The sequence below is a fragment of the Falco cherrug genome, chromosome 14 (assembly GCF_023634085.1).
Source record: "Falco cherrug isolate bFalChe1 chromosome 14, bFalChe1.pri, whole genome shotgun sequence".
Lineage (NCBI taxonomy): Eukaryota > Metazoa > Chordata > Aves > Falconiformes > Falconidae > Falco > Falco cherrug.
Window position 1 is genome coordinate 13,801,763 of NC_073710.1, and position 24,529 is coordinate 13,826,291.

At 40.0% G+C, this 24,529-nt stretch overlaps 1 protein-coding gene across 3 annotated transcripts in view; it reads left to right on the forward strand.

Moving 5' to 3' along the window:
- Window positions 1–24,529, forward strand: part of CDH11 (cadherin 11) — a 247,226-nt gene that overhangs the window by 154,560 nt on the left and 68,137 nt on the right. Inside the window, exons 1-2 of one of the 3 annotated variants that reach the window (XM_055726786.1) lie at window positions 10,867–11,022; window positions 11,373–11,524. The gene's annotated coding sequence lies outside the window, so the exon portion shown is untranslated. Of the gene's footprint in view, window positions 1–10,866; window positions 11,525–24,529 lie in introns of those variants that run through there. The other 2 variants (XM_055726785.1, XM_055726787.1) reach the window with 2 other exon arrangements.

The following is a 24,529-nucleotide window of genomic DNA, read 5'->3' on the forward strand; positions in this document are numbered from 1 at the left end:
AGAACCATTATAGTTGTGCTCAGAAATCATATATATGTATCTACTCAACTTCATAACTAGTCATTTTGTACATGTGTGCATAAGGAAATTGAAAGGACACACATACTCAAAATCACACACTTGGTTTGGGAATGTAGCATTAATGTCTTCTCAATATCTCTTGCTTATAGATCAGCACCAAAACAGAGTTCACTGTTTGTTAATCAGTTCTTTGGGATTCTCATTTATTCAGGAAAATTTATCAACTGAGCCTGTGACTTGCAGAGTATCAGAAGATGGATATTGTGTCCTCTTATGCCAGATGAGAAATTAATTTGAATGAAACGAAAATCATCCTCTGCTCAAGAATTATATTAGATTGTTGCACTTATCTCACTGATGCTCGTAGAGTATCCTGAAAATAACAGCTACAAAGGTCTAAGAACACAGGCCTACAGCGAAAAATATTTTTTTCCATTACATTCTATAGGAACACTGTTTAATAAATGAGGGAAAGCAAGATGAGACATCATAATTGGAATCAATATTCAGACACAGAAGTGCTGAATCATTCTTGTGCCCAGAAAAAAAGCAAAATAACTTGGACCAAGATATTGAAATGTCTTCTGGGTTGATGTCAGTATGAGTCTATCATGAACAGGAATTAAGTAACAGAATGTGGACATTGATATCAAAATACATACATCTGTGCTTTAATCCTATACTCAAAGTTTTACTGAATAAATGTCTAGAAGAATAGAATAATCCTGTCCAATAACTGAAGTTAAATGAATCCAGTAACGTAGGTATGCTGTTAAAAATGCCCTTGGAGTTCCCTTCCACTTACTTGCAGCCTTGCTTGGTCTGTTACACTCTTCCATGATGTTCAGTTTCTCTGCCAGCTTCCAGGTCCGTAAAACAGGTTCTTTTGGCAGCTGCAAATGCTCTTATCAGCAACTGCATTTGAAATGTATCCAACTCTCAGACAGTTGTAAAATCTTGCAAATTGAAAATCCTTGGATCTCCTGGGATATCACTGTTTAAGATCATGTTTAATCTCCTTTTAATATCCTCTCAGCAGTTTGATCCTGATCTTACAGTGATGTAAATTCAAAGTAACTCTCTTGAAGTCAATGTAAAATCTAAGTAAGCCAATGGTGTTATTTTGGATTTACGGCATGTGAACAGAATCTGGCATAGCATCCTTATGTTTTAGCTCATTGAAATAGCAAGTGTAAAAGTTTCTGAATCATGTACTTTTCCTACTTCATCTTTACTAGCCAAAAGGTTTGTTTCCTTTATTTGAGCTTGATCTGAAGACTAATTACATTAATAGTCAATCAATTATGTTCTCTAGTTTCTTTACATCACCTGTTTGCCTCTTCATTTTGCAGTTCTTCTACACAGTCTTTCTCTGTTAGCTTTTCAGCAGAACAGATACTAAAATGGTACAGGAACAGTATTAATTTAATGGCCTGAATCACTGCAATAAAAGAAAAAATATCTCACTTTTCCTTACAGGATCAGAAACTTCAAACATTTAGGCATACTTTTTAATCTTGGTTTTGTTGGACACCTATAGCCATCACTACTATCAATTTTAGTATTACAATTAAAAAGCTAAAAGGATCCGGTCTTTTTTTAAAAATGTGTGAGCATGTGTAACTCTTGGGAACATAAGGGTGTTATTTGTCAATTCTGTTCTTAAATTCTCTCTTTCTGGTATTCTTGAGTAAAAATTTTCAAATACTATGATCTACCACAAGCACTGCGATCCAATTAAAACTTCCAAACAATGTTAAACTACATTATCAAACTGAAGAAGAAAATGCCTAGACCTACAATATAGTATCATGTGCTTTATGGATGGTGCCATAAAAATCAGCTTGTCCAAATCAACGAGGTCCATGACTTTATTCGCAGAAGGCTAGATGAGACTCCATTGAAATAACTGAGTTTTAAAATCAGGAATCTATTAAGTGGCTTGTTTTAACATCTTGTAGGTATGCTCTTGAAATTTTAGACCCGTGTCTTGGTCCATTCAGGACAGATCTCAGTGCCTGGTGTGGAATACAGAGTAGGCAGCAATAGAAGAGAAAATACGCTTCTTTCTGAAATGTCACAGAAGGCAACCCTTTTCCAAGAAGATGCTTAGAAAAGCTGAGAGTCAGAGTAATAAATACATCCCTAAAAGCAGAAAGCAACTACAGAGAACCTCTTAGGGGTTACTACACAGAAGGCGGCTGCAGGTACTGCTTTCCATGGAAATGAGTTCATCTAGATGCTAAACAGTTTAGTGAGGGCTACTTGCACATTCCTAGACTGCAGCGGTGGAAAATGGAGAAAGATGAGGCTTTCTCTGAGTAGGTCTTATGGAAATGAAACCATTTTCCATGGATTAAGGGCTCTGTAGATCCAGAACATATGTAATTTTCTCCAATACTCCTAGGAAAGAGCCATTCAGATGTGTTAAATTGTATGAAATGCTTATGTGAAGCATTTCTTTGTGTTGTATAACCTGAACATAAGCTGAAGAGGCCTAGCCCATGTGGGAATTCACATTAGTTTCTTTTTTAAATAGGTAATTTTTCTTCCTTTGTTGATTAAATTAATGGGGAGGGTATACTGGGTTTTCACGTGGAATATGTTTTTCTTCTAGTTGTATTTGGCAGTGTGGCAGCATAGTTTGAGCATGTTTTCCACAATTTGTTAGCACCCACAATATTTCACTGGGGAAAAAACCCTGACATTGTTTGATGCATTAAGCATCTGTGTTAATCTACCTTCTGATTTTGAAAAATGGAAGGCAAACGGTAACACATCTCAGCTATTGAATCAGCAGAAGATTTGTGGGGTTTTTTTCTCAAAAACTAAGAAACATCACCAAATATACAGAACAAATAACCAAAAGCCTCAAATGGCCAAGTGACAGAAATGTATTATAAGAAGCTGTATTTCTCTCTGGTGTCATAAAATACAGTGGGGACTGAAATCTTATTTTTTTTTTAAATAGGGAAATATAAAAAATTAAACTGGCATCTAAAATGTAAGTCACATAAGAATTGTTCACATTAGTTTACATGACTGGTGCTGTGACATTATTCTTACAACAGTGGTAGTATATCTGTAGTGGCTGTTTGACTGTAAAGATACACAGCGTGCCTGTGTGATGAGTTCAGCTGTGTGGTTGAAGACTGACCAGCCAACACAGGTCTTCTCATGAGCACTTATTAGTCAAAGGTCAAAGGACAAAAGGAGCTCATTCAGCCCTCTCCCATGTGTGGGTACTGCAAACCTATAAGGCCTGATCTAAAGCTTACAGAAGCCAATGTGGAGCCTTCCCCAACTTATATAGTCATTGGAAGTGCCCTGTTGAAATCACTTTGAATCTCACGTTCCTTCAGAAGTAGAGCCTTAATGTTTGTACAGATTTCTAATAAATACTGAAAGGACACTTTTTTTTTTTTCTTTTGGTAGAAACTTCTTAGATTACCCATCTAGACACAAATTAAAGGTAAATATATACCTGAACTTCCTGAAGTAAAGCCTATCGTTTTCAAGCATGCCTTCAATCACCTCTCTGAGTGTGATTTATAATCCTTGACCTACTTGTACGTGGAACTAAAAATGTTACGCAATACTGGTTTTATGCTACTGGGAAATACAGAAAAAACCCAACATAGGACACTTTAAATGATTATCTGGACTCAAGCAAAGTGATACCTTATTATATGTAGGATTTAAAAAAAAAAAGTATTTTAGTGATCAATGAAATTTTTAACCACGTGGCAGATTTATAGTAAAGCAATGCCATTTTATTTTTCAACAGGTTTAATAACTGAGATTGTTTTCATGTTTTGTGATTGATGATTGTGTGAATCATCTAATGTTTTTAGTTATGACTCATCTGACAAACTCTAAATTCTGTTATATTTTTATCTTGTGATAAAAGAGGTATTAAAGAATTATAATCTTGTGTACTTTAAATAGTCAAGCAAACCTATATTTCTTTTAACAACTTTTTTCCTCCAGCTCATTAGAGAAAAGTCACTTAGTGTTTTTTTCAGTAGCAGATGGATGTTAATGCAGCAATAGCATATCCCTGGGTTCAGTATTATGTATGGCTTAAACTAGAATTTATGGCAAAAGGTTTATAATTGTGTCATTATTTTGCAAGCCTATATGAAACAGCTCAATTTATAATTGTTTATCAAACTCTTGCAATCATGATAGTGATTGATTTCCTGGATCTGTGCAACATGGTTGTTCATATACTGATGTAAAAATGCCTTTGATTATGGCCTTGTATAGACAGATAAGTAGCTACCAACTCATAGTACCTGGAATAGCATGGGGACATAAACAAAAATCACAAATAACAATCTGAAATACTTCAGGCGCATGCTGGGCAAGATTGACTATCTCAAGCTGTGGGCATTAAATGAAGAAAGATCTTTGTGCTAGATAAGCATGACTGCCTGGTGTTCATCAGTACAGAAGGGTTAGCAGCTGAGATTACAGGAACATCATTCTCCTTTAAATCTTCTTGGGCACAGTTTGGGCTATTTGCAATGTGATGTTAGATATACCCAATATACATGTAAAGAGTATTTGTAGCAGAGCAGAAGTACATTCTGATAAATGTGTATTCTTTAAACAAAACACAGGAAAACAGAAAAAAATTGTGAGGACAGTGTATTTTCTTCTTAGGCTTTGGAAGAAGCTTAATCATTAATTGTACAGCACATACTGCACAAAATAAGTGACACTCAGAAATGGAATTAAAAGCCGTAATTATTACCAGCTATTTAGCTATGCTGTATCTTACTATTGAGTGATAATACAAGCCACGCATACTCTCTAGTAAGATGCTGTGGCTTTTTTCAAACTTCTTTTCTAATAAAATATATAAGGTATAAGTTGAATGCATTAGAGGACTATATTTGGAGGCCTCATCCTGCTTGACAGCATATGCAGATGGTGCACACACCTAAATGTGTGCGTGTACACATACATATAAAAATGCATTACTTTCTTTTAATGCACAGTGTCAGAAATAAATGAGTATCAGGTTACTAACTAAATAATACCTTGTCTAAATGAGAAATTTAATTTTCTGATCTGTATTTCTAAAAACCCATTAGCAAAAGACATTGATACATTAAAAAGTTTATGAGGTTGGTCTGACTAACCATTTAGTCCTTTTTTCCCCCCTGAATTCTTTTGCACTGTAATTTTTGGATACTAGGTTGGGACTATAAATAGAGTTTACAGTTGCAAATCTACATTGCTCAGCAGACCTTTTGCATACAGCATTTTTCAATTAATGTCCTTATGAATACTGTTCTCTAGTAATCTACTTCAGTATTGTAGAAACGACCCAGCTGGGCCTTGATCCTTGACTGGGTCTAATCTGTAACCCAAGGCAACCAAAAGGCTGTCTCAGTGCCTCTGGAGATCTCCCAAGCCTGAGGAAACCCTTCAGGACATGAAAGCTGACTAGTCCTGTCCTACCTGGTCTTCAGTAAATCACAATAAAGCTGAGGAAGTGAGATGATGCCCAGGATGCTGCTATACCCTGGCTTATCCCAACAGTTTTTAAAACTGAATAAAATAGCCTCAAAACATTCTGAGGACTGTGTCAGGGTAAGATGGTCTCAAAGCTCAGTGACAGAAATAGCTAATCATCCATACTCATTATGTGCCAAACTATTTAGATTTTGGAAAAAAAAGTAGTTCCCCTCATGAAAGTCTTACTGCAAACAGACCTAGCTTTAAAAGGTCTCTGAAACCTGGAAAAAATAAACTTGACTATTCTACTGCAGCCTAAATGAAATAGGACTCAATTCTGTTGTATTTTATGGGTAGGAAGATGCTTATTCTGTGGCCAGAGTCTGGCCACTTGGGTTTGACTGAAGATAAGGATTTCCATCGTCATTATAAAAATGAATTACAATGTGAAATGCCATCAAGGCCAGACTCCATCAGCAGATTAATGAGAAGAACTTTGCTTCAGTCTGGTATAGGAATGAGACCTTTCTTTCCTGTAATGAACGGGGAAAGGAAATAACCAAGCCCACAATATGGGTTCTTCCTTGATATACCAGGCATATCAGCCTTGTATTTGAAAGTATCACCCTAGGTATCACTTGGAATGGCTGGTTCAAGCTGATGATTTATCAGTGTGCTTACAAAAAGCTCTGTATGCAAATCTCAAATTTAAAAAAAAACCAAACCAAACCACAACTAAAACCCTGCATAGCACTGTTGATAAGATTGTAGTATTTCTGTACTTCAGTTTGGGTTTTATTGTAACCCTCCTCCCACTTCAAAACTTCCTTTTCTCTCCAGGCTTTAATGCTTCAAGTATAACCCACTGGTATAGCCAAAGAAAGATTTTTTCAGTGCTAACTTGTGGAGATAGTTTCTGGATCAGCTGTTTTGTGTTGAATTTTTGCCTTTGTTTTAACCTTTCTCAAGTAAGTGCATGTACTTATATTCTTATATTTCTATAGGGAAGACATTTGTTATTGGGACACCCCCCCCCCCCCCCCCCCATCTTTAGGTACCAGCTGCTTTGATCTATCCATTCTTCATTGTGTAAAAGCCCTGTTTCCTTGACACAAGATGCGCATGTTTGTTAAGCTATACTCTTCTTACACACTTCTTACTGTGCTGGTACTGTGGGTTTAATTAGTCTTCCAATTTTTTTGAATCATGAAGAACAATATTTTTCTCTCCTTCAATCCTGCTCACCTTTCACATTTTCACATAAGAGTCAAATTTTGCTTTGTTTTAGTAGCAAAATGACACTGACATTGAAGGACATTTTGGACAAAAACTTTGTTCAGACCATGTGGAAGATACGTTATTATAAAACTCTTCTTCTCTTTCACTGTCTCTGCTGCTTCTTCCTAAACTCCCAGCTCCTGCAGATAGCAATATGATGTTCACGTGTCTTTTAAATCCCTAGTATTTTCCAGGTGAGAAGAAAAGTGAAGGAAATTGCAGGTCTGTTAAAGGTAGCTGAGAAGGAAGAGAGTCTGTTGGAAGCCAAGTGGGAAAAGTCTGTAGGGCCTGGAGGAAGCAGGGTCAAAAGATGGAAAGAAGTTTCTTCTTTTGTACTTGCTTCGTAGATGTGCCTGAGCTACTGAGTAAATGGGACATTCAGAAATTCTTTTGAATTGCAAAAGGCTTTTAGGAATTCAGTTTCCAAAGTTCACAGTTCAGGCTTTTTCGTGCACCCTAATACAAATGTCCAGCTTAAACCTGTATTATATTTTCTGCTTTTTTCATTAAGCTGCAATGTTTCCTAGAACATGGTTCAGTTAGCAGAAGTGCATGTACCCCTTCAGATGCTTAGAAAACAAATCAGCCAGCTTATTTTCAAATGATAAATGGGTTAACTTACCAAGCAATGAGTAGAATTCTAACAAACTTTAGATTCTGTAAGCCCACAGTAGAAATCTTTTTTTAGTTTTTGCAGATTTGTTATCACAGATGTTCTTAACCTAAATATATGGATATGCAAAAACAATTACTGTTTAAAATATGTATAAACTTCCTTTATTTATGTCTGACATTGATTTCATTCTGACACCAGGTTTGAAGCAGCTGTAAATGCTAACTCCAGACCTCACTGTACTCCCCTGCTGCTCTGCCATGACTTCCAAGGCAGCAGGATAGTTAAAGCCTGCTTTTTTGGTTTGCATCTAAGACTTTGTGAAGAGAGGAGGCAACTGTATTTAGAAAGATTTCCCACTAGTTAATCTGATACTGTCCACATTGAATTTACATAGGCTTCTGCGTGCCATTCATGAAATTACCATCTAGCCAAAGGCTTCACAGATGAAGAGTCACCAACCAGTAGAAACTGCACACAAGAACTGGTTGCCATCCAGTGGAGCAGCTCTGCTGATGTTCTAGGGTACCCTTCCTCCCTGCATTTCTTATCCTGAAATGATGGCAGCATAGTTTGGAACTGCCTGAACGTAAACTGTAATGGCTAAAGGGAATATACCAAATGTCTTCATTTATCAGCATCACATACTGATTTTCGTTTCACTACTTCTTATGCTCTGTATCTAACATAAAAAGTAGGACTCATCTTATCTGACTTTTAGATGGTTGTAGGTAGGTTTGTAGTCTGAGCAAGTTGTTAAGAACCCTTTGGTATATAGAGAAGCATCTGCAGCTGGTGGCCTGTCCTGATGAGAGGGACTTCTTTTTTGTTGACATTAAATGAACATTTACTATAGATAGCATGTTAGATACTCAATTTTAAAAAGGCTTAAGTAGGTGAAATTAATTCCACAGTGGTTATGACTGTAATCAGACTTGGGACTTAGCCAGAGGTGCAAACACATAGATTTCAGCAGCAATTTTGCTTTAATTTTGTTTGCAGATAAGGACGATCTATCTATAGATCCTATAGGAAGATGAACAAATGGGAGAAAATAATAGCAGAATCTGATTAGTTTACACTGAGATTTCAGTGCAGAAGGAAGGGAGGAAACAAGCCACTCACCAGATCAGACTTTACTATGCTCGTTTGTTAACGTGCTTCCTTGAATGGAATTAATGAAACCTTTCATTATAGATCAATATGCTCTTTGACTAGAGAATATTATGGGTACCTATTATATATGTTTAATTAGGTTGAAATTGCATTCACATTTCCTTTATATATTACAAAAAATCTGATCTCAGCAATTCAAAAAAAGAGAATTACAAAAGTCATCCCCTCCGCTGTGCTGCTAAAGCCAGCAAGAGAAGGGAAAAAAGGGAAAAAATCCTCAGCCAACTGCCCAGCTCTGGGCTTCAGCTTAGTGACAATTTTGGCAGAGCTGCACTGAGTAGTACTCACTACAGGGTATCCATAAAGAAAACAAATGGTAATTCTCACACTATCATCACAGGAGATTGATGGTATCCATTAAAGGCAATAGGTTTGGACTGGGACTATATGGAACTATTTTGAGACATATTTCCCTTCCTCTCATATTTTCTGTCCAAAACCAATTTCTTGACAAAACTGTTCCAAATTAATGTGCACGAGCCTCCTTTCTCAGCTACGTCTCCCCAAAAAAATTCTGGAGTGATCTTTTACATCTTTTATTTCTCGATAGAAATGTATTACTCCTTGAATTTTCTACCAAAACCCACTCCTAAAACTAGTTTTCGTAGCACCACCGCCCTATTCCTATCAAAGTAAAGCCCTCAGTACTTCAGTACCAGTTAATTAGCTGTATTGTTCCCTGATGCTTTCAGCCCAGCCCAGGGTGTTTCGGGGTTTGTTCCCCATTTCCCAGCCTGTCCCAAGCCCTCTGGGTTCTCTGGGTCGGGGCTGCATCCCTGCCCCAGGCCGCCTCAGAGCCCTCCAGCCTCGTGCTCCCACCCGCTGCGGGCCTTTCCCTGGGTGCCTGTGAGTGGGACCGTGAACTCTCAACGGCTCGCTGAAGCCATTTTTAGCCTTAATTCTCCAAAGGCCCCAGCTCCGCAGTCGGGCGGCTCCTGCTTTTCCCCTGGGGCTGACATCAGGCAGGACTCGGTGTTTGGCCTGGAGAGGAGGAGGCTCAGGCGGACCTTGTTGCTCTGTACAACCACCTGACAGGTGGGGGTAGGTCTCTTCTCCCTGATAACAAGTAATAGGACAAGAGGAAATGGCCTCAAGTTGTGCCAAGGGAGGTTTAGACTGGATATTAGAAAAAATTTCTTCATGAAAGGGTGGTGAGGCATTGGAACAGGCTGCCCAGGGAGGCGCTGAGTTACCATGCTTGCAGGTGTTTAAAAGAGGTGTAGATGTGGTGCTCAGGGACGTGGTTTAGTGATGGACTTGGCAATCCTGGGTTAACAGTTGGACTTGCTTAAAGGTCTTTTCCAACCTAAATGATTCCATGATTGTATGACTTGCTTCTCTGCTGTGCTAAGTTTATTGTCCCTCAGCCTCCTTAGGATGCATTGTTTATCAGCTTTCCTCCTTCCAAATTCTTTGTTTATACAGTGGCAGCTTTTGTGCCAATTTTTTTTTCTCTTTGCCCGGAGTTATTGGCAGAGCTAATTAACCACAGAATATAAAAGCCTTGTTCTTTGGGGCCAAGTGGGGTGGTCACAGAGCAGCGTGAGTGCTGCCTTGTGGCGTGGGGGATGAACGGTTGGATGGGTTGCCTGAGGATGGGCAGATTATCTTCACAAAGAGGTACCTAGTTATTTCCAGCAGCGAATGCAATCCTTATTCTTGAGGGGCTGCGCATTGCATCCTTCCTGGCTCTGCTCTGTGCTGCTCCACAGCTACACAGATGGCACTGACTGTGCTGACAGCCACCTCAGAGCACACAGGTCCTGGCCTCCCTGATGGGTGAGAGGGACATGCAGTCTCACGTGTGCCTGGGTGGGCATGACAGGAGAAGGGGCTGCATGCTGCCTCTGGGTTTGCATTGACTCAGGGCACTTCTCGGTGGGCTCACAGAGCTCAGCCCCACCCAGGAGTCGTACCTGGGGTTTTCACTTTTGGTAACAAAAGCGGAGAGCGCGAGCTGCAGCCCCTGGATCAGGTGTGTTTGAGCAGGGTCACCCACTCCACCCCCCACGGGAGAGCAGCTTGCCTGGGCAGAGGCCTGGCCTCAGCCTCTGGCTGCCAGCTACCAGCGACCAAGGTTTTCCACATCCAGAAATGCTTGGGGAACTTTATAATTTTTTTTTTTCCTGGGGCAAATGTCTGATCATGACAGGAAACACGACTGGGTTCAGCATAAAATACTCCTGCTGCGTGTCCAGCTCAGACGCCTTCCCCATCCGTGCTGCGAGGTTGGGGCAGCCCCCCAAGCCGGAGTCTGGCCGCAGCTGGCCGTGCCCGGGGCTCTGGCGGGGGTTACAGCCCACCCGCGGTGCCGCCTGCCGCCGTGGGGTGGTCCTGGGCTGCCTGCAGAGGAGTGGCGACAGGGAAGGGACAGGACATCCCTCCCCGCAGCCTGCCAGCACAGCAGGATGGGTGTCCCGGTGCCCCTCGCAGACGTGCTTGCGGGTGCCTGCCTGGCTGAGGGGGTGCGGAACCCACCCCTGGCGCGGGGAGAGCGCACCCTGCCCACCCCCGGGGCCGCCTAGGCGGAGGGAGAGGGTGCCGGGGCTCCTTACCCCCCTCCTTTCCCCTTCCAGCCCCAACTTCTCCCCTGCGGGCGTCAGAGGGCACCCAGGACGCGGGGCCGGCAGGAGGGCAGGCTCGGGGGTCTGCGTTCCTCGTGGGGTGGGGGGAAGGGAGAAGAAAACAGAGAAGCAGCAGCCTCCAGCTTTTCCCTTCCTCTAATCTTGCTTCACTCCCCCTTGCTCCCTCTCCCTCCCTCTCCCCTTTCCTCTCCCCTTTCCCCTCCCTCCCTCTTTCTAATTCCTGCCGCTAGCTCGGAGCCTCATTCAGCAGCCGCTGCCGGTGGAGTGTAATAGGCTGAAGATGCTGCCGTGCCTGCTCGGTGTCTAGTTGTGAATGGGACTTGCCTCCTCTCCCACCTCCGGAGGTGGCCGAGGGAAGGAGCCAGCCCCGCCGGACCCGCAGGTAAGCGGCGGCCGGAGCCGCGGGGGGCAGCGGGGCACGCCGGCGCCGGAGTTGCCGCGGGCGAGCGGGGCGGCGGGGCTGCCGGGCGAGGGGGAAGGAGCGGGGGCGGCTGGGGCAATGGTCGCCTCCCGTCGCTGCGAGCCGGAGGACCGGGCGGCAGGATGCCTGAGTGCGCACCAGAAACTTGACAGCAGCAGCGGAGCTGGGGCTGCGGCGTGCGGGGGCCAGGCAGGTGCGGGCGCCGGGAGCGGGAGCGGGGGGCCGGGCAGCGCCGGGCGAGGTGCGCGGCGCCCGGCGGCAGCTCCGCGGAGGCGGCCGGCCGGCTCCCCGCAGGGGCCAGATAGCCTCTCCGGAGGGAGAAAGGAAACGCTGTGGCAAGCGGTATTTTATTTATTTATTTATTTTTAATTCCTTCAGTTCTTGCTCGGGGGGGGGGGGCGGCGGCAGGGTTGGGGGAGAGCGAGCATTTGTCCGTTTTAAAATGTTCCTCCGGATAAGCGCATATTGAAAGCCCCGAACTGAAAATCTTTTACTTGTACTGTAGCTCCTAAGCATGAAATGGATATGCAGAAATTCTGAGTGCACGAAATGATGAATACTCTATCCAGAATAAAAAAAGGGAAAGACTTTGATTTATATCTTCCTCTCCTCCTACTCTCTCTCTCTTTTTTTTTTTTTTTTTTGTTGTTGGGTTTGTGGTTTGTTTTGTTGGTTTTTTTCAGTTTATTTTGCTTGCTGGTTTTCAAATGCATTACTATTCACAAGATACCAAAATGGTATCTGTCTTTAATATGGGCTAGTCCAAAAAGCATTAGACTCCTGGGTGATACATGCATAAGCACATTCCCAAGAAGGGTAAAATAGATCAGGCTGCGGGTCCCCATAAATACCATTAACTTTTAGAATAAAAGTGCTTCCTGTGCAGTCCTTCGGGAGCACATATAGCAGTCTGACATCATGATACAAATGCCTTTACCTTCTATAGAAGTCCCCCTTTATTGTCTACTCTTTTAAATATTCATTTGGTGGGGAGAGAACCAATATATGCTAGGAGATCTTTGTACCATTGCTACAAAGGACAGTGTAGCTGTGTAACACAGTATTTACCTACTAAGATATCTGTGACAAAGTAACCTCTTTAGCAAATGAGGTCACTAATTCAGAAATTAGCCCTCTATAAGGAGAATGCTCATTTCTTTTCCATGTTCCATTGACGAGTAACTCCCTGGGAAAGACTTTTCTTCCTGTTGATTTCTGATGGTGATACAATGAGAATGCCACAGGCTCTGCACCCCTCTATTAAGAAATTAAATATTTTTAATTATTTAATAATGAAACTGTTGAATGAGAAAAGCACTTGCAGATTCAAAAGCAGGGAGGCATGGACTCAGACGTTACTGAATGCCCATCTCTTTTCCCCCTCCCTGGCTCTTATGCTTGCTTCAATGTTTCCAAAGCCTATGTGATTCTTCAGTTAAATACTTTGTTCTCCTTTTCTACACTGGCTAACACATACCAATAAATAAATTTGCTTTCAGTGTAGAAGTTCTGCAACAATTAATCTGACATCTGGCTCAGGTCTGTCCACTGAGATTTGGAACACAAACTGATGGTTGTACTCAATCCTTTGGATGTTTTTATATGAAGAGATATATGGAAGTATGGAAGTGGAATTGCAGATGTTTGCTTATGAACAGCATTTTCATAGCAGAGCGGCTCAATTCATGTTGCTGGGAGATGGGCAGTAAGAACAGTAGGGAGACTAGAGAGCAGAAGGTCTGGTTTGAGCTTCATACCTTCACGCACAAAACATTCTTCTAGTGTATTCTTAGTCTACTACACTCTAGAAAACAGAAGGTTCTGGCTGTACTTGTAAAGCAGTTCTCCTTCCTCTTGCAGGAAAAGAGGAAACTAAAGTTACAGAACTAAGAATAAGATCTTCCATAAAATATTCAGAAATTCTTTAAGGAAATTGCCTAAAAGACATCTTTCTTCTGCAGGCTCTTGTTCTTAGGCCCTGGAACTGAATATTTATCTTTTTTTCCTCACCTCAGCATCAGAGAATGAGCATGGACAGAGAATGCTATTAATAGACTTCTCCACATCAGCTTTAACTTTGCTAAAATTTTAAGTGTTGCCTGTCCAAAAAAATCACTAGAACTAGATTACTTCATTACCAGAAATGCTGCTACACTAGGGTATGTCAAGAAATGAGATAAGTCATTGCGATTTATTGTCAGCAGTTTCAGAAGGAAATATGTATGGAACTGGTTGATTGAGAGACAGGACAGCTAAATTAATTTTTCTTTTGCATAACAATATGGGGAAACTACAAAGACTGGAATGATTTCTGTGATTTGTTTGATAAAATGTTTTTAAATATATCATGTAATTTCAGCTTCAATTAACATGCTATTCTGACAACTTTTGACATGTTTGATTTAATTTAGTGTAAGAAACATACGTGAAGTTCAGAGTTCCAGCAGACTAACATTTTTTTTTCTGTAAATGCTGTGACTAAACAAAGTGTAACTTGAGAAACAAATGTTTTATTGCTGAGATTTCCACAATAGAAGTTATTTCTAGCTCAGACATCATAAAAATGTAATTTCAAACTTAAAGCTAGCATTTCCTTTTTTTGAACCCCCTGAACCAATTGTGAATCCATTTTGTGAGCTGGATGTTTAGCGAACTGTCTTCAGTGTGTGAGAAACAGAGGTCTCATCTGGAATCAATTAAATTGAAACAGTTTAGCAACATACTTTCTAGACTTTTTTTTTTTTTGTCTGAGTTTTTCTACTAGCCTTTTAAGCTAAAAAATCTGTGTATAATTTTCTATGCTATAACCCACACCCCCACCCTTCTTTTTTTTTTTTTCTTCTTTTTGTGTAATGGCATTTCAGTTTTCATTGTCTCTTTGCTGGGGCCAACCCAAAGCTTAGGGAAATAAATGGAAAGATGGCCGTTGATTTAAACGGAGTTTGGATCAGGCACTTTGTCCCTAGGAATCAAGACGACTTACTTCACACTTGAGTATTGCCATTTTATGCCATATCTCTGTATATTTTTTACTGCATCTCTTATCAGTTAAGGAATATTGTAGTCATATACTTCTAAAACTCTTTTGCAGTGTTTTAGGAGAAAATGTAGTCCTGTGTTTGGTTTTTGATACTGAAGACTAGGATGCTGTTAGACTGTGAAATTCTCGATTCATTTAAGTGCAAGCCTGCATATGCCGAATTATTAAACCCATTCATTTCCTTCTCCTGTGTAAGTAAGGACTTTAAAGTCATTTAAATATTACCGAAGGGTAGCAAATTTGCACGGGATGCTCCCGGAGGAGAGATTTTGACGCCAGGAGCCGGGATTTGTGGAAGCCGTTCGGCGGGTGCTGAGGCTTGCTGCCGCTCCGCCTTGCTCAACAGGTCGGCGGCGGGCGGCGGGGCGGGCACTAGAGGGCGCTGATGCTCTTCGCTGCCGCCCGCCGCCGCCCGCTGCCAGGGCGCTATGAAAAGCCGTTTTGTTACCACCGGCATTGCTGGCCCTCTCTGGGGAGGCGGGATTCAATCTCGCTGCGGTTCGGGCTAATGCTCAGGCAGTTTGTCAGGATTAGCATCTTTCTAGTCAGTGGATCGCGTTACCTTCGGCGTGGCGTTACCGCCTCGGCGCTCGCTACGAAGTTTTGGAATGCTATAACTTCAGCTCGTCTGAAGAGTGCCACAGCTGGAGTCTAGGTGTAAAACAAACAGCCCAGCCCTCTCAGTGGCTGTGGCTTTTAAGGGGTTTGCTATCTCTGCCTTTTCAAAGACGGTGTCAGTTCCTGCTATGCCCAGTAAAAGAGTTTAAAGACAAGAAAAAAATGACACGGTGAAACAAAAAAATATCTCTTTCAAAAATATTGTCATGCTTGAGAGATCTTATTAAGATGTCCTTGGTAGAAAAAAGACATATTAGGCCAAACTGGTCTAATTTTACCTGTACACATCTAGGTCAGTGGAGCTTACAACTGAAGAACCGAGAAAAGTAGATTGGTCTGAATAATTTCTGTATATTCCGTAGCACCTTGGAACATAAAGGATGTTTGTAGCCCATTGCTGCAAGCGCTGACCAAGAAGGACATACATGACAGTATAGATTTGAAACGGCTGCAGGGTTGGAAAAAGTCTCATTTCTACCTGCCCTGTTCTGATGGTCTTCCCTAGACATCCACTTTGCGGTATTGCTAAAGGCAAGTGCTGGACTGCACTGATCTCTGATTTGACTGATAGACTAACCAAATTTCTGTGTATAACAAACATACCGTAAGTTCCAGAGTGCAGAATTTTATAATATGTATTATATCCACTTGGGCAGATATGCAGCCAGAGAAGCTAATGTGTCTAATAGAAATTTCTGTCTACAACTTTGATGCCAAAAATGGGCACCATAATACCATACTAGCTGTAGAGTTTTCTGTCAGTCACCTGGTTTGGGAACTAGTTAAGAGGTACCTTAAAGTAACAACTCTTGGTGCAAGGGTTAGTAACTAGTACACTGGAAAATGAATGCCGCTTTGCTGAGGAGCACTGTGCTGCCAAGAGAAGTCTGCAAAGGGTAAACTGCCCATCCTCTGTCCTCCAAGACAGGGAATGTCCCTTAAGCTGTTAGATGTGCTCAGGGTGGGTGGAAAAGCTAGAGCTGCCAGTCATGTTCAAGGCCCTTCAGAGAACATTATGCATGGCTGGGACATTAGCAGTGCCTTGCAGGCTAGCAGGAATTCAGAGACAAATATCTGGAGCAGCCAGCCCTGCTGCTGAGCAGTGCCTGTGGGGAAGGTGACATTATGGTTAATTTTGCCTGACAAAGGCATAAGGCCTTCTTCCATAACTGCTTGGGTGGTGTGGTGGCTTTCAGGCATCCCAGTCCCACTGAGCTCTGCTGGCTCCATGAGCCATAATTTAGCTCTTCAAATTTAAAGTGCTGGCTGAAGCAAATTCTAAGGGTTTTTTGTGGGGTTTTTTTCCTCCAAAGTTTGGCAATGAGTAAGAGCCCTCTCCCTTCTGAATCAGCCAGAGTTCATCAGAATTCTTAATTGTAATGCAATGGCAGGCAGTTGGAGTAGTAGAAATCAATGTAAATGGATTAAAAGAAAAGGACCAAGTAACTGAATGTAAAAGAGGAGCCAGGATTTTCCAGAGTGATTGCTGAAGAACGCAGCAATAGGTTTCCAAATATAATTTGTTATTATAATGATGATTTTATAGTTCATCAACAAATAGACTGTAGCCATGTTATAGGCAAACTAACATAAAATGCAATTGTGGATCGTGAAGTATTATAGACTAGACAAAATTGAACAGAACTTTGATACATGAATGTAAGCTGTAGGAGTACCTACCTAGACAGTAATTACACTTAGGCTTTTATTTAATTGTGTTGGTGCAGTCTGACACTATTCCAATGAACTCTCAATGACGCTGTGGAGACACAGGCCCACACAGGCGATGAGCAGAAGGACTTGTATTCAATAACCCTTTAAAACACAATTCACAGAATTTCCATGTTTGTGAGCTTCACAGCACCATGCGTTTAGCTCCCTTATCCTTGTATGGTGCAACTCGTGCAGGTTTTCTTGCCCTACCAGTGTGTATCAGGACTACTCCATAGTCTGGGAACAGCCTGGCTTGGATGGCTGTGCACAGGTTTGTTCCTTGCTTCTATCCTCACACTAGCATGTGGGGTAGAGGTTGAATTTATGGTGTACTGTCTTGCAGCCACCGTTTCTTTTTATATGAGCTCCTAATCACACAGAGTCTATGCTGGCTTGGTAAGCAAAAAAAAAGAAAAGGTCCTTAACTTGATGTAGATCCCATTGAAGAGTTGTTTCTTCTGCATTTCATACTCTTCATTTTATACAGTGTGATCATCAGATATTCCATGTGAAAGTACTACGTTTAAGGTTAAACTGGTGCCATAGAAACTCTGGTTCAACATAATTTTTATCCCAGTGAGGCTGCTGAAATATATTTTAAAATAAAATAAAACTTCAGAAACATATTAATTGGTCTCAGTGGTTAAGTTAAATAGTTAAATACATGCATACATATCATTCTGCCAAGGATAAGTCATTAGTTCAGTATAAACTAGAAATGATAGCTCTATTTGAATCAGGAGACTAAACCCCATTTCCATTAATGCTAACTGTTTTATTAATACATGCGTGTGTCGGCATTAAGTCATAAATTTAAATGGTCTGTCCCTTCTTGATTTAAAGTAATTATCTCAAAGATCTTGGCTGCTGAAGGAATAACTGCATTACACCTTTCATCTTTTATCAACTAATTTTTAAATTATTTTTTTGCACGTGAACATTATAAGGCAAACAAAAGAAACAGAGTTTGTGCAAAGCTGGCTGGAATTTGAACCAAAACTAAAAGTATTTTCATTACCCAGAGCAGAATACCTGCAGCTATACCAGCCCTTGGACAAGGATTCTCAGACCTTTTTAGAGTCATATAACATCATGTACCTGCCTGCATCTTATGTGTACTTTGTGCACATTTAAGTATATTTTCATTTATATAGTTAAAATAATTTTTTGTGTGTTACTAGAAAATTTTTATTGAAGCAACAGGTAAAAAATGCAACCTATAAATTATTTGAGAAAATTGACATTCAAAAAGTTTATACCTAGTTTTTGGAAATGATTTAGTTTTATCTGAGGAAAATCCTGAGGTAAACACAGGACTTTGAATAGCATTTACAAAGTAAAAAAATGGTCTCATTAGCACTAGAAAACACACTTGAAATTTTAGGATTAAATCTTGTCCTTTTCAGAGCAGTGCTTCCAACAGGCAGTCCTCCCTTTCAGCAAACTAGACCATGTATTGATGCAGTTAGGTGTATCTAAGTATCAGTTCATTTTAGATCACCATTCAAGGCAAGATTTTAGTGCATTTCTTCATTACAGAGAGCTTTCTGGTCAGCGCAGAAATGATTGTAAACTTCTTCTGAGGAATGGCCAGTATTAAAACAGTTGAACGCTGCCAGGTTAGTTCAATACGTACAGTGCAGCGATCAAAACCTCCAGTTTCATATTGCATGTAACCATCATTATTTAACCACAGAGATTACCAAGCTGATGTAACTGAAGAAGCACTCAAACATTTATTCAGTGCACACAGTGAACAGATATTTTTAAAGATAATGTCTCCTTCATATTCTCTTTCAGCATATTTTCCTTGCAATTGAAATTCCAGTGAAGATCTTCAGTATTTCACTTTAGTGAAAGTTACTGTTCATTCACGGTTTCAAACCCAATTTCTCCAGACATAAGAGGTTCCAAAATTTTGAAAAGCAGTTGAATAATAATTTTACTTGGGGCTGTGATTCAAATCGAGAATTTTATCTACCACTGATTGTTGCCTTTCTATTTGTTACCATTCCAGCTATAGCTGGTGTAGCTCAGAGAATACAACTGATTAGTATGCATTTCAATTCTTTTTAGCACGGTGGCAATTTACATAGCATTTCTGTTTCTAAAGCAAGAAAAAAACATAGTAGGCATTGGCATTTACATACAAACAATTTATCATTTACATACAAAAGGGCTGATTAGGTAGCAATACAAGTGACAGTAAGTCAGACTTAGGATGGTCATTATAGTTCTTTCTGTCCTTAAAATTGTGAATTTTGCAATAGTTATATGAAAAAAAAAGTTAATAAACTATGAATATGTAGTCACTAAACTTAACAGTCCTTTTAGAGATGTCTAGTATGTGGTTATCTATGGTGCAGTCTTTGACTATACCTTTGTAGTGAAGCTACTTTAAGATGATCCCTTCCTCAAGGATTCCCAGTCCTGCACTGCAGTTTGCAGTCCACTGATCTGTACAAAGAAAGTTGATTTGGAGACTTTGGAGCTCATTGGGGTATCTGCGTGGTCTGGGTAAGGTAACTCTGTACGCCCTTGGTACATAGCATAGCCTGTGCTCCCAGGCGTGGTTTCTCAGGTTCCTGCATCGTCATCAACTTGAGGTCACTGAACTTGCTTATGTTTAGATGATATTTCTTGTGCAGTTTGTTAGCGTCTGCTCCCCCTCTACAGCACAGAATCTAATATCCAGTGAACTTTTCACCTTCAAAGTTTCCCACTTTCCAATACAGACTTCGCTCTGCCCTCCCATAACCTCCTTTTTATCAGGTATAGAGGGCTCTTCTAGCCTTCCTTTTTATTTTCATATTTCTGCTTTATTCAGCCACCACCACTTATCCTCAAATGTAGAAGCATTGTTCTGTGATTGATTGGGTCACGCTAATTCAACACTTGCCTTCTCCTTTGTCTATTACTTCTAGCTGAACTAAACAAGGCCTTCCCATTCCTAGGCTGCTATGTAACCCTACCTCTTACTACAATCTTGTAGTTAGCAATGTCCAGTTGTCTTCTGCACATATTACTTAGCTTTTTGGATCCATAACCAGAAGTCTTACTTTCTTTGTGTTTGGCTAGGTATATGTCAAACTGGTGGGAGCAGTTAGATTTGAAAAAAACTAGTTCTCAATATGTTCAATCACTTCCTATATATTTACTTCATAACAAAGAAAACTTCACATTTAAATAAGGTGACATTAGAGTGACCTGGAAACACTCAAGCAATCTCATGAAAAAGGAAATAGAAACAAGCCTCACTGCTGCATTAGACCGTTTATTTGCAATATGCAGATAGCCTATATAACTAGGACGTGATGAACTCCATTGAAAAAAGTAACGTGAAGATTTACTCCATGCTACAGTGATGTCCTGTGCTTCTGTAGCATCACAAATTAATAAGTGGCTGCTGGCCTGGGTTTTAAAGAAGTCAAAATGCATGACAACAACCAAAAGTCATATTACAAAAGTCTAATTTATGTATTTTTTTAATGACATTGAGTTGACATTGAGTGCCACCTTAGTGAGATCTCTAAGGCCTTCAGTATGTATTTGTACATTTAGAAGGCTAGGGAAAAGTTCACTTTGCTTAGTATATGCTCAGAATTTTTTTATTGTTGTTATCAGGCTTTTTTAAATGCTTCTGTGAGCAGGCAAATTTAAACTATCTGACATTTGCACTTTACTGGTTAAAATTCTGTCTGGTCAACCTGATATAAAACAGTGTAACCTTATTGGAGTCCATGGGGTTATTCAATTGACATTAGTATTATTGAACATCCTTGATATGGAAATTTAAAGTAGTTTCGGCAATCACGTTAACTCATGTTTTTAAACAGAGTACACGGAGGTGTGCATTTCAGGGTTAAGGCAGTTTTTAGTCCTACTAACATTAGGAACGCTATCAGTACACCACCATATGTAAGAAATTGCACTAATACTTGTTTAATTATCCAATCAAATTAAACAAGAAATGAGTTTGGCTGAAATAATCGAGTCTGTAGAGAAAGGGCCAGCTCTGATACTTACCAAGATTTGACAGTTGCTCGTTGCTGTGACCTTGGCTTTTTTTTATGACAAGCTAGAGGTCAGAAAGCATGCTAGCTGTAATTACTGCCTTTGTAAGATTCTGTAGGCCATCCTCTGCAGCAGACTTGAACCAGATTGTGTACATGTATCAGATTACTGATGAACTGGGTGCAAATCTGTATTTCGTTCTCGTAAGGGTTAAATCCCGTTTCTGTCACCATACACAGTCTGTGGAACAATTTAGCCTTTATGATATTTCCCTTCAAAAATGAATGATTAGCAAGTTATTTCTTGAAAGCTGTGCATAATGTGAGAGCTACCAAAAATGAGACTTTTTAAACTTTTATTTATTTTTTCCAAAAAATTTACAGAAGGTCATTGATACTTTATTAAGAAAAAAAAGTAATTTAAATGGAATTAATAATGTGTACGAAATACTTTTCTGTATTAAATCATTTTGCCTACTGGAGGAGACAAGAAGAATGTTTTTGCCTAGAGGTATACCCCATCTGGAAGTTAAATCCATTTTTACTAGAAATGAAATAATTCAAAATAAACTGTAGAAAAGCTTGTGTTTTAACTGTTTCCATGTGCTTAAAAATACACTATTTTTAACCCATAAATGCCTTGGGCAATTTATTACTTTCATTGAATTGATGCTAATTTTTTCTGGAATATGAGATCAGCATCTCCTTCTTTCATGCTTTTCAATAATGTTACAAGGAGTATTTTGAATCACTCAAATACAATGATTTCCTCTTTCTTGTGTTAGTTATATATGCAGCTCCTGTGACTTAACAGGAAAAAGATAAAACTGTATACACGTTAAATTCCTTTCTCATTCTTACCAATTGATTATACACGTTTCCCCTTTGGGCTTTATATAGGCCCCCAAGTTTTATTTTCCAAAAAATTAGAAACATGCCAACTTTTTAATAACATATCAAGTGTTTTAAATATAAAGACATGAATGTCTGTCTACATCCTCTGCTCCAAAATAACGTCTGTTATCTGTAGTAAGCCAGACATACTCATCATGCTTTCTGAAGCCTGTATCCTTGTGAATTGAGATGTCAGTGTGGATGACATGAGTCCTTTCCACAGCTGTGCCTTGAAGGACAGATGCCTTTCTACCATGAATGGTACCAGAAAAAGTTGTGTTGCAAAACTGCTTTTCCCTGCTTTTCAGTAGTCTAGTGAGGTCATTTCCATAATACATGGAACTGCTTCTAAAATTAGGGGTATGTACATACACATATATGGTTCTGTTGAAGCTGTATAGGGAACTGAGTAAGAGATCCCTATACATTAATTATGCCTTCTAATTATTCCCTTTTAGTAACCTCCTCATGTCCCAAAAGAATCCTAGAATGAATGAAGAGGAGCATAATTCCTCATTTGTGGAGAGGAGTTCTTTCAGTAATCGTATTCAAAATTACAAATGAGCTGAGAGGACAGCATCTGTATTGACTCTAGTTTCTGTTCTGTTTTGCAGGCAGCATGGCTAGGACTTTGACTTGTTAATGGCAAAGATGACTTCATCCAGGTGCTTGCTTTTGAGGACAGGGAAGAATGAAAAGCCAAAATCTATCTCTCTGTTTTTCCTATTTTAAGAGTGTTCTTTCACCTGACTAGATGAGTGTGTGCCCACTCACATTTCTTTTGGGGGAAATAGTTGAAAAGTATGGAACATGATGAAAACTCTTGTACTGCAAAGGCAAACCCCTTGCTTCTCAGGAGTGTTTCTGTGTGTCTCAGTGGCATGCCATCCAAAGAGCAGCTTCCAAAGCATATTAAGGTGAGATAACTTGACTGAAAAAGAATTTCAGCTTGTTTAGGAGGGGAAGGTTCAGCCTTTCAATAAACATCCCATCAAGCCTGTGGTGTATGGATTCTATTGGACCTACTGTACTCCTATTGGAGCAGCATCCCCAAATGATATTGTGGTGCTCACTTTAAAATGCCAGACTATTGCATAAAATCTGCTGCTAGTGACAAAAGGGTTAAAAGACATATGGGCTAGTTATCTGTCTGGAGCTTCAAACAGCCATATTCTACATCAAAAAGGGACTGCAGCAAGTCCTTGATCAAAGCTCAGGTAATTTAATTATTTGCCTTCATGAATCAAGGGGTCCTTGAACAAGCTCAGGATGTCTGGATATTAGAATATAGGAAATTTATTGTTTCACTCCTTCTAATATTCCAACATCAAAGGGATCTTTTTCCTATAAACAAAGCAGTCTGAATTCAAAGAATTCAAGCAAAAGCTGGTGTGGAGAGCTTCAGTTTTCTAGGATCTTTGTGAGCTGGAAATTAAGCTGATTCCTGCGGGGTGAGATATTTACCACTGTGAATCTTTGTGTTTGTTTTATATAACTAAACATCTGTACCAAATCTTGCAAACTGAAATGCTTAGCTCCTACTCTTCCCGTAAGTTCACTTGATGTTGTTTTCCCAGTTATTCAATTTTATGTGATTTTTTCGTATTTTGTTTTGCAAATCTCTGTTTGCCGAGCTCTAAGTGGCTCTTTGACCACATCATGCTTTGAGATTCTAATTAGCAGAGTGTAATGTAGACTGTGCACCCTAATGCAGAGGAGAGAGTTCAAAGCTGATTCCTCCAGCAGCCCAGCCAAAAGTCAGAACAAATTTAGGGTGGTGAGAGAAGCCCATGGTCTGAAAGAACAGTGCTCAGTCCCAAGCGCTTCTCACCATCGGTGGCAGTCACGTTAGTTCAGGATTAGTGAAGCAAAAATTGGTTGGCAATTTTTAAACCCTAAACATAGCAGAAATGTGCATGCTGATTACAAGATAGATTTTCAGCCTGCAAAAGTAAGTGTCACTATTTCTAGGAAAGATTAATTCCTGTGTATCTTTCCCTGTTATTTTTACATTTTCTTCTTTTGGTCTGGCAGATTTCCTTTCACAGCTGGGGCCCGACCCCTCTTTTTTCTGTGTTCATGGACCAAACATAATAGACTAAAATTTATTATGGTAAGTGCTGCTCTTAGTGTGTGTGTGTGTTGTATGTTTATCTGCTATGCCATTTCTGCATAAAAGCTGTCTTGTTGCCTGTGTCATCATGATTTTGTATGTGTTATATTCATGACTTGCAACAATCCTGTGTGTCAAACTGCTATTGAAACCAGGGAGATGTCTCTGTGCAGAGTACTTCCTTATGTCTTAGCAGGAACAGAAATAAATTAGTGGGAGACAAGTCAGTAGAGACAGGAAACAAGTGCAGGCACTATATGTTTCCAAGAATAACATAGAAGTTATATAAATAGATAGAAAATAAAATGGGTTGGCTCATCCCACCCTCTCATATTTACCTGTGAAATAACAAGTGCCACACATATGTAGTTCAGCAGATCCTTTTGCAAATGAAAATTGTTCTTTAAAAATACCATGAATTTTTTTATAAAACAAAAGGACTGCAAAATTCTGATAAAAAGTCTGTTTAATTATCTCATATAAAACAGTAAATAATCAAGACAATACAACAATGCAGTATTCTGGAATTCATTGTCATGCTTTTGAGCTCTGCAAAGCATTTTGTTTGAAATGGT